Consider the following 9,837-nt stretch of genomic DNA (forward strand, 5'->3'; position numbering starts at 1 on the left):
AGCCCTTTCTGTATGTGCTGTTTTTCAAAGGCCTTCGACTCAAAATAACCAATATGGTAGAGTAACGTATTTTGGGTTGAGATACTCTCTTTTTGTTCAGATGGTTTCAAATGCCAGTATCATTTTTGTCACTCTCTTCTGACTGTCTGCAACATCACTACAACAAAAGCCTGGAACAGAACAGACCACAAGGCCCCAGGGTGCTATAACCAGCACAGGGTGTTGAAAATCCATCATGCCCTTCCTTCTGATACCATTATCCCAGCTCAGAGCACTGACTCATCCTCATCCTCGCACACAATTCCCTAAGTCTCTGTCCTGTTGCTAAATGCTGTATCCGTGCTTTATTATTGCAAATGCTTTTTTTTTTTTTTTTTGGAAGGGAGCAGGGATGCAAAGATCCAATGTTAATGCTTTAATTGGTGTTCTTAGGTATCCATTCAAACAAGCTGTATAAACTTCCACTATCAGCAAACATTCTGAAAAACACAATCCAAGGATACATTAGTTTGACACTTACATGTCGAGGAATGATGTTAGAAACATATTAAATTATTTTTTTTGTAAGTAAAGTATTAAAATTTTATAAGTTTATAAGACTGGGCATGTACTGTAAACAAAACAGAGCCACTTTAATTTAACGTACAATCGTGTTGAGTCTGAGTGCAGGTACACCAGACAGGGTTCATGGGCATTGCAGTGGCGTGACGGTGCGAGCAGCCAGTTGTGTGTTCAGAACCGAGGCTCCCGTCAAGGCGGACATTGCAACATGGATGAGCACTGCCAGAAACGTCTCAAACTCGTTACCCACTTGATTTTTTGAAATTAATTCTTGGTTGTGCATTCAGAATCCTTTGCTCTTGTCAAATTTTTCATAATCCCCACATTCAGTTTTGGGACCCACAACCCAAAAGGCTGGGCTCTGGCCGGTAAGTGACAGATAGACACTGCGAGGAGTGCCTAGCTCTGACTCAGCTGCCTGGGTGGATACCTGTCACAGTCATTGGGAGCACAGAGGCAGAGGAGCAGAAAGCAGCTTCTCTTGGTTTTGCTGTTTGATTACTTGGCAAAAAAAAAGTGGGTAGTAGTTCCTATTTTAAACAAAATGGGCTCATAATAGAGACGTCAGAGATCCGATTAAATATGTGCGCGTCAAGCTCGTGGGCAATAAAAAGCTAAGATTAGAAATTGAAAAATTATTAATATGTCAATACGAATTTAGGAATAGGAGAAGAGGCCAAGAAGCAAGAAGAACATGTGAGAAATCCTTCTGTTTAATCCCAGAAGAGATGAGGGCTCCAAAATGACACAGAAAAAAAATTGTAAGTTTCTAGTGGACAATCCTTAGGAAAATCTGAAGGAAGAAAATCTCAGTTGTATCAAATGCTGCCTGGAAATTGTCCAATGTGTTTCATTCATTACAATTCTTCCATCAAAACATGAGCAAAATTACCATCACATTCATTCATTTATTCAAGCAAATATTTTTAAGCCCTCTCTATATGCCTGGCATTCTTCTAGATCCTGGAGCTAGCTCAAATACCAAAACAAAGGCTGTGTAAAAGACAGGTTAAAAATGTTCATCAAGACTCTGAAGAATCCTGTGTTGTGATTTATTAGTTAGAACTCAGTATACTTGGGTCTCAGCAAACGTCAACCATTCTAACATTTGGCTTATAGCTCGTGTTCCTTCCCAGGAGGACATCAGGAGAGAACCTGTCAGCGGCTGGTCTGAAAAGCAAGCCCAGCATGCCTCATCCTCCTCATGCATTCTGATCGGCTGGGATAGCAGTAGCTGGGATTGATTTTCCCATTTCCCAAGATCAGGCACTGTCAGGGATGGGAGTCTTCAGATGCTTGAATTCTGGCCAAGGCTGTCACCCTTCTGTGGAAGCTCAGTCTTTCTCGGGTATTGCTGCATTGGCTTGAGCTACCGTGACATACAAACTAATAAAAGTTACTGTAGAGGACTAATAGGTCGTCCTGAAAGGCATGGGTTAAGTCAAATGCCTGTCCATACACTTGCTTATAAGTTATTTCATCTCCCTCTGCCCCAATTTCATCACCAGCCAGGGCTCAGTTTTATCAAGTACAAAATGAGGGAAACAGTCAAACTATCGCATAGTTCTTTGAAGGTAAGCTTTTTGGTTTGGTTTGGTTTGGTCTTTTTGAAACAGGGTAGGTTTTTCGTTTGTTTGTTTTTTCTCTGTGTAGACTTGGCTGTCCTGGAATTCACTCTGTAACCAGGCTGTCCTCGAACTCATAGAGATCTGCCTGTCCCCGCCTCCCAAGTGTTGGGTGTGAACCACCACTACCTGTCCTAAAGATAAGTTTTACAAAAGGTAAAATCACACAGGTCTAGGACTTTGCTTACGTCATAAATGAGGGGACATGTGAGATATTACAAACAGCCAAAGAATACAAAATATAAAATCTTCTCATAATCAAAGAGGCTGAAATAACATGTAAATAAATGCAAAACTAGCCAACATTATCAGAACAAAGTATAAATTTATTAGATTTGGTAAATAGCATCCAAGAAAGGTAAGAATTACCTAAATGATGGTCAGGGAGTGGGTATGGCAAGGAGTCTGAAAGTGAGGAGAACTTGGGTCGTCAAATGTCACTTGGCCTGCTGCTCTGTAGATTATAAAGTGAAGGGTGAGAATGAAGAGAGAAACCCTAAGATCTGAAAGAGCCATATGTAGCATCTGGATTTTAAGAACAAGAAAAGGCTATTGAAAAATCTGACACAGAGTAAGAACTAATTTGTATTTTAATGAGATTTCATGGCAAACAACTGTGTAGAAAGAAAATAGATTGAATGCACAAAGACAAATCTGGGCCTCCCTCTTTCATATGTAGCAATCCAGACTAGAAATGGTGATAACCTCAACTAAGGATTCCAAGTAGTTATAGATTAAAAATTGATTCAAGATAATAGATAAAGTCAGCTGGACTTCCTGAGCAATGGACTGTGGTGGGCAAAGGATGGATAAAATCAAACTATCATCTATGTTTCTAACCTGGGCATCTGGAAAAGCGGAAAAGCCATTGGCTGAGCAATTAATATCAAGTCGTTTTGGAGGGTTTGATGGTTAATTTAGGTCGGTAGTTCTCAACCTGTGGGCGTGACCCCTTTGGCAAACTCCTATCTTCAAAAACATTTTCAATATGATTCATGACAGTAGCAAAACTGCAGTTGTGAAGTAGAAACAAAAATAAGTTTATGGTTGGGGTCACCACGACGCGAGGAGCTGTATTAAAGGGTCACAGCATTGGGAAGGTAGAGAAGCACTGGTCTAGGTTGTTAACTTGATTGGCTCTGGCATAGCTAAGGACACGTGGCCGCCGCTCTGTGAGGGCTTTTCTAGAAAGGGTTAACTGAAGGGGTGCCTCTGCCTCAAAGTGAGCTGAGCCTTCTGGCAGCAGCCTCGCTATGAAGAGGTCCAAGGTGAAAGCAGTGCTGCCTATGAATACGCCCTTGCTTCTTGCTGGTGAGTGTGTCCATCCTGCTGCTGCTGCTTCCATCTTTCATTGCTATCACAGCTCAGCTCCTCCCACCTCCCAAGCTGGACCAAAGACCATTGTCTACCCAGGAATCCTCTAGGCCCTCAGCGCCATATTTGGACTGCTAAGGCACCCTGCTTGTCGGAATGAGGAACTACCAGGTTTTCAGCCTGCATAAGTGTGCAAAGAAAAAGCACCTCCCAAACAGGTAAAGGGTTATCAGGGAGGGAGATAGGGAACTAGTGGAGTGTCAAGTGGCAGAAAGGAGACATCAGAGATGGTGGAAGGTCTGATCAAGCAGAACATGGCCGTCAGCACTGCTGCTCTAAGAAGCTTTCGGGTATCCACCCAGGTTCTATGACTACTGAGCTCGTGCTTGCCACGACTCTGCTATGTTATGACATCATACTTACCATAAAGCAGTACGATGTGGAAAAGTAGATTCCATGAGAGGAGTAGATGGGATACAGTTGTGGGCTTATTGCTGTTGTTTTTAAGTTTAATTGTAAAGGGGAGAGTGGATAATACCTGGATGTGAAAAAGGGGAAAAGAGAAAATGTTTTGGACACGTTGCTTTTATGTTAAGATGGATGGTTGGAAAGGACACTGTGAACCTGGGACCCTGCTAGGGCCATGTGGGAGGGCAGCTGCAAGGAACTGAGGTCCCATCCTAGGTGATGACTCAGATCGCAGAAAACCCAGACCACACCCTCCGCAGCACAGATGCCGCTGCTGGCAAGTTCTCAGGGTTTACGCTATCCAAAGCCCCCAACGATCCTGATCTTCACCTTCTTGCCAAAGAGCTTCCCAGATGCCTAGGGTACACCCCTGGGCTGTTTCTGTCCTTGCAGTCAGCCATTCAGTCACATGAACGGGATAGGTGGGTCTCATGAGCGTTCTCCTCATCCCTGACAAACCCTGCAAAGGTAGCTACAAAGAATGTCTGCTACAACATTCTTTGTTGGGGGGGGCAAATATTATTATATGTTGTTTGAGAGATCTGCTATGAGCTAATAACCTCTGGTTTCTTCTGAAGAAACAAATCATTTTTTTTTCTTGTAGAAATTGTGAGGTTTGGGGAAAAAAGTGCACGCCTGTGTTGTGTTTCTATGCAATAGCCACATGAAAACCCATTTGATGTTTCACTCTTCTATTCGTATTTCAAACTGTTACAGTAAGGTATGTTTATAGGACAAACGACATGTGGATACATATGTAAGTAAATGTTCTTTGGTAGACTAAACTTGACAGGATATAAGTAGGACCACAAGAAGCATGGAAGTAGGATGCTGAAGATAACCTTACAAAGTTCAGAAGTATTGTCAGCACCTCTTGGCCAGGATGCAATTGAATACCAGAGCTGAACTACAGATAGAGCCTTGAAGTCTATGAAGGCTGTTGAGGAAATGAGTATGCATTAAACCCTCTGGAAGAGAGCCACTGCTTCTTCTCTCTAGCACTCCATTTTAAGTCAGTGCTCTCTCTTCAACATTTATATAATGTTTAAAAGACACACACACCCAAACCCCTATCTCAAAGATTTTCTCTTTCATTGAAAGAATGTTATCAATGTTCACAGACACAGAGTGAGCTGAAGTTATCTGAAACACAGTTTTGTGTATTTTGATTTACAGATATGAGTCCATTACTGTAATCAAAGCAATGAACACATCTGTTACCTACGAGTTTCCTCTTGCTTCTTCTAACTCTACCCTCCCACTGCTCTAGCCCCATTCCCTGACGGCCATTGACATGCTTTCTATCACAATACAATAGTCTGCTTCCGAAAATTTTATGTAAGTTAAGTCAATAGATACTTAACATTTTTCTATCAGTTACAATAATTTTGACTCAAACAGCTGGTTGAATCAGTAATGTATTCAATTTTGACTAGCATTTCATCATATAGATATATGATAGGTTTGCCACTCAGCTACTGATGGATATTTGGATCATTTCAAATTTGGGACAATTATCAATCAATCTTCCATGAACATTCATGGAAAAGTTACAGTATGGGCCCATTCCTGAATTCCTTTGAAAGAAATATTTAAGGTAGAATAACTGGGTCATTCCTTGGGCACATAGCATTTGAGGAGACGGTCAGATATTTTTTAATAGATCTTATGCCATTTTATTCTTTTTTTCCCTTTTTAAAAATTTATTTATTTTTATTAATTACAGTTTATTCACTTTGTATTCCCCCATAAGGCCCTTCCTCCTCCCCTCCTGGTCCCATCCTCCCTCCCCCTTCTTCACGCATACCCCTCCCCAAGTCCACTGATAGGGGAGGTCCTCCTCTCCTTCCTTCTGATCTTAGTCTATCAGATCACATCAGGAATGGCTGCATTGTCATCTTCTGTGGCCTGGTAAGGCTGCTCTCCCATCAGGGGGAGGGGATCAAAGAGCAGACCAATCAGATTATGTCAGAGGCAGTCCCTCTTCCCATTACTATGGAACCCACTTGGACACTAAGCTGCCATGGACTACATCTGTGTAGGGGTTCTAGGTTATCTCCATACCTGGTACTTGGTTGGCGTTTATTCTTTTATCAGCAACATATAAGAATTACATTCCTCCGCATCCTTATCAAACTTTATGTGGTCAGTCTTTTTAATAATAAATACACCCAAAGGCTTGTGATGGTATCTCACTGCAAGTTAAGTTTACATTTCCCAGTGGCTGAAGATGCACCTGCTTTTCACATAGATGAGCATATCCTGTGGGCAGGAGTTTTACTCTCCCTTTCCCACGTGAGTAGCTTTCATTTGTTTTTCTTACCTTTTTGCACTGGTTTGAACCTTCAGTACAGTGTTGAATACAAATGATGGCAGGCATCATTTATTATTTATAAGGGAGGGTTTTCCTTGTTTTGTTTTGTAAGTACCTTGACTTTTTTAAAAATGTAATTACCTTTAATTAATTAATTAAATTAAAAATGGGAAAAATGAAAAAATCATTTTTTTATTCTCCTCCTCCTCTCTCAAACCCCCTACCATGACCCCCCCGCCATGTTCTTTCTTAAATTCATGACCTCTGAACTCTTTTTCTTTAATTGTTGTTTTATATATGTATACGTATATATGTATATATTTACATAATAATATATGTATCCCAACATATATAAATACATTCTGCTCAGTCTATATATTATTACTTGCATGTACATGATTTCAGTAGGTGGTATTGGGTTATTAGTTGGCAAACCCTTTCCTGGGAAAAGCTATTTTCTGCCACTCTCAGCATTCTTTGCTTGCCTGCAGTTCTTTGTCTAGGGTTGCAGCCCAGTGAGAGAATTTAACAAACGAACACACTTCTTCAATTCTTTAAGGTTCGCAGTAGACAATTCTAACTTCCTTTTAAGGGACTCCTCAGCCAACAGATTAGGAGGAGACATTGTAATCAATAGCGCTGGAGTACAAAGAACCATTAGGGATTATTGAAGAGCCACATCCTAACAAGAAGCATTTGACAGATATTGAGAAACAGCTATAAGTGAAAAGCATTTCGGTGGGTAGCTTACAGTTCTGCATTGTCCAGGCCTGGCCTAGAAGACAGGCGCTGGTAGAGAGAATCAGCCATAACCTTCAGCATTAAGACCATTAAGACTGGAGGAACCCCACAGATCTGAAATAAACACAGGGTACCTGCTCCATCAGGCAGCAGTGCTTATGCTCTATCCACACTGCAGAGCACTTTCAGCTGGGATTACCTGGAGAGTGGCCCCCAGCGTCTTTTCATATGTCGTTTAGTGAGTAGCTCCCTTCCCTAAGACATCAGTGTTGATCTTAACACAGTGAAGAACAGTTGGGGACAATGACAGACTCTGGCTGTTTCTTTTGTTACAGTGGAAAGAGATTTTACCTTGTAGCAAATATTAGCCCAATGAAAGGAAAAAAAAAATAAGATCTTCTTAATGTAAAGCCTGCCACTCCTGATGTATTTCCAGTGACAGAGTTAGCCCCGATATGCTCACAATTACAAAAGAAAAAGACACATCCTTTTAAAAGCGTTCTTCAATTCAGAAACCTCAAACATGATGAAGCTGGTTTTTTTTTCTTTTTCTTTTTCTTTTTTTTTTTTTTTTTGTCATGCTAAAAGAACCAGTGACAAAATAAAATTTCTCTCAGCTGCCAAATGAGGGACACAGAATAGACATCTTTAGTAGATTATCAGGAAGGGACATCTAATTTCCCACTGAATGTTAAATGAAATGACAAGAATTTCTTTTATTCACACCTAGTCTTGTGGGCTGAAAGCAAAGCAGTCTCTGGATGCGGAGAGCTTGACCCTGGGAGAGAGGAGTCCAGCTCTGCCGCCCAGTGGCCACCAGACTTCCGCATTCCCTGAAGCACAGGTGTTTGCTCTCAATTGCTCACAAACCTCCTCAGGAGATGAAAACAGATAAAAACCTTATTGTTGTAGCTTGTTTTCTAAATTAAGAACAATATGTGTTTGAAAAGTAGCACAGAAAATCTGGCTTCAGCTCAACCCAGGTAGGTCACAGCTCTTGGATTTGAATTCATCTGGCTGGTAGGCTAATGCTTGGGCACTCTGTTTCTTCTTCCTAAGTTTCTTATTCCAGATCAGGGCATGAAGATGGCAACGTTAGAGAGTCCATGAGCTGACCTATCAGTTAGGAAGCACACAGCAGCAATAAGATGGTACAGATGCCAGCCATGCCACTGAGGAAGAATGAGTTTTGATGCTTCTTAAGGTTGATCCACTGAATCAGGCCATTCATAGGAGGAAATGGTTAACCCACATGTTCATTTTGCTATGAACTGACTTGACTCTCTGTGAAGCCATATTGTCTTTTGTTGCCATAGCGGTGCTATTGTTTCTTCTATCAGGCTGTCTGAGTTTTGAAGGTGGTCATGTTCTTTCAAGAGTCGTTCAGTTGCCCTGTTGTTTATTCCAGGTCCACTTTTGTATGACTCCATATCCCTCAGACCGAATCCAGGGGATTCTTCCTTTTTGCTACTGCCACAGATTTCGCTTTGGCTTTGTGGCTATGTGTGTGTACAATCCTGTAACATATGTCTACATGGCTGCAAAGGATGCATTGGTGCTGCCTTCAAGGAAGGGGTACCTGCACTGTTGGTGTATCCTGGCATTATATCACTAACCCCTGTCAATTTTGATGGCACTGTCTCAAACATTCAGTCTTAGCTTGATCCATTTCCTAGGGGTATTGTGTCAGAAGGATAACTGTCTTATCTTCCATCGCAGGAGCTGTTGTGGCATGACTCATAGGCGGTTTGCTGATGGAGACTAGTTTCAGATCAAATTCATTTTTTAGCTTTTGAGCTTTTCTGCATAGGGCTTTCTAGCAATCACTGCTTACTGGTACCATCTTTGTTGCTCAGTGTCATTTGGGACCAGTTAGTAATCTTTTTAATGCAACTTAAACAAGAGAAACCATCACAAATTTGCTACATAGTTGCCATTTCCATTTCTCCTTAATAGATGCAGACTTCCATCTGAAGGACTTCCTTTAACATTTATTATGCTAAAGATTTGCTGTCAAAATGCCTTTTCAGTATTTGAGTGTGAGAAGTTATTCTGCCTGCATGTTTTGAAAGGCATTTTCAATGGTTATGCAACTCTGGGTTAAGGCAATATGGCTTGTTTTAAGTACTTTACAGTGCAACTCCACCATCTTCGCTTGTGTTCTCTTTCATGTTTCACTTGTGTTCTTCTACCCCTCTGTATGCTTTCTTCCTTATCTTGCTTCTCCTCGGAATGATTCAGTCTTCCTATTCTCTTTATCATTGCTTTTGAACAGTTTTGTATTATTACGTGTCCTTATATTTATTGTGCTGAAAGTTGTTTGAATTCTTTGGGTATTTCCTTTTACTATCTTCAGAAATCTGGGAACCTTTCAGATCTAGTTTTTCGTATATTCCTCCTCCACTTTCTCCCTCACCACCATCACCACCCACCCCCCAGCACACCTTGGGTACAGTAGTTAAATGGATAGGTTATTAGCCCACAGCGTAATGCTGTTCTGTACATGTCTTTTTAAGTCCTCTCTCTGTTTTACTTTGAATAGTTTGTACTGTTACACCTTCATATTCCTGAGCACTTCTGAAATGCAGTTGAGTTCCTTGGAAGCAGTCTAATTCTCCTTGTATGCTTGGTAGAGATTTGATAGCCAGGACTGGGACAGTTACCAGCCCAGGACTAAGTATTTCCCTCCACTGTTTGACCCTTGAATGTTGAGAATAGGCACTATTGTCCCCGTGTGAGTCTTGGATACTTGGGATACTTGTTCTAAGATGTCTCTCTTCCCCTATCTTAGATAGCTGAGTGTGTGTGTGTGTG

General features: G+C 41.2%; 1 pseudogene; it reads right to left on the reverse strand.

Moving 5' to 3' along the window:
• Window positions 1-8,146: 8,146 nt before the first annotated feature.
• LOC110562893 (Golgi SNAP receptor complex member 1-like) lies at window positions 8,147-9,194 on the reverse strand (annotated as a pseudogene).
• Between the last annotated feature and the right edge of the window lie 643 nt (window positions 9,195-9,837).

This window comes from Meriones unguiculatus, chromosome 11 (genome assembly GCF_030254825.1).
Source record: "Meriones unguiculatus strain TT.TT164.6M chromosome 11, Bangor_MerUng_6.1, whole genome shotgun sequence".
NCBI lineage: Eukaryota > Metazoa > Chordata > Mammalia > Rodentia > Muridae > Meriones > Meriones unguiculatus.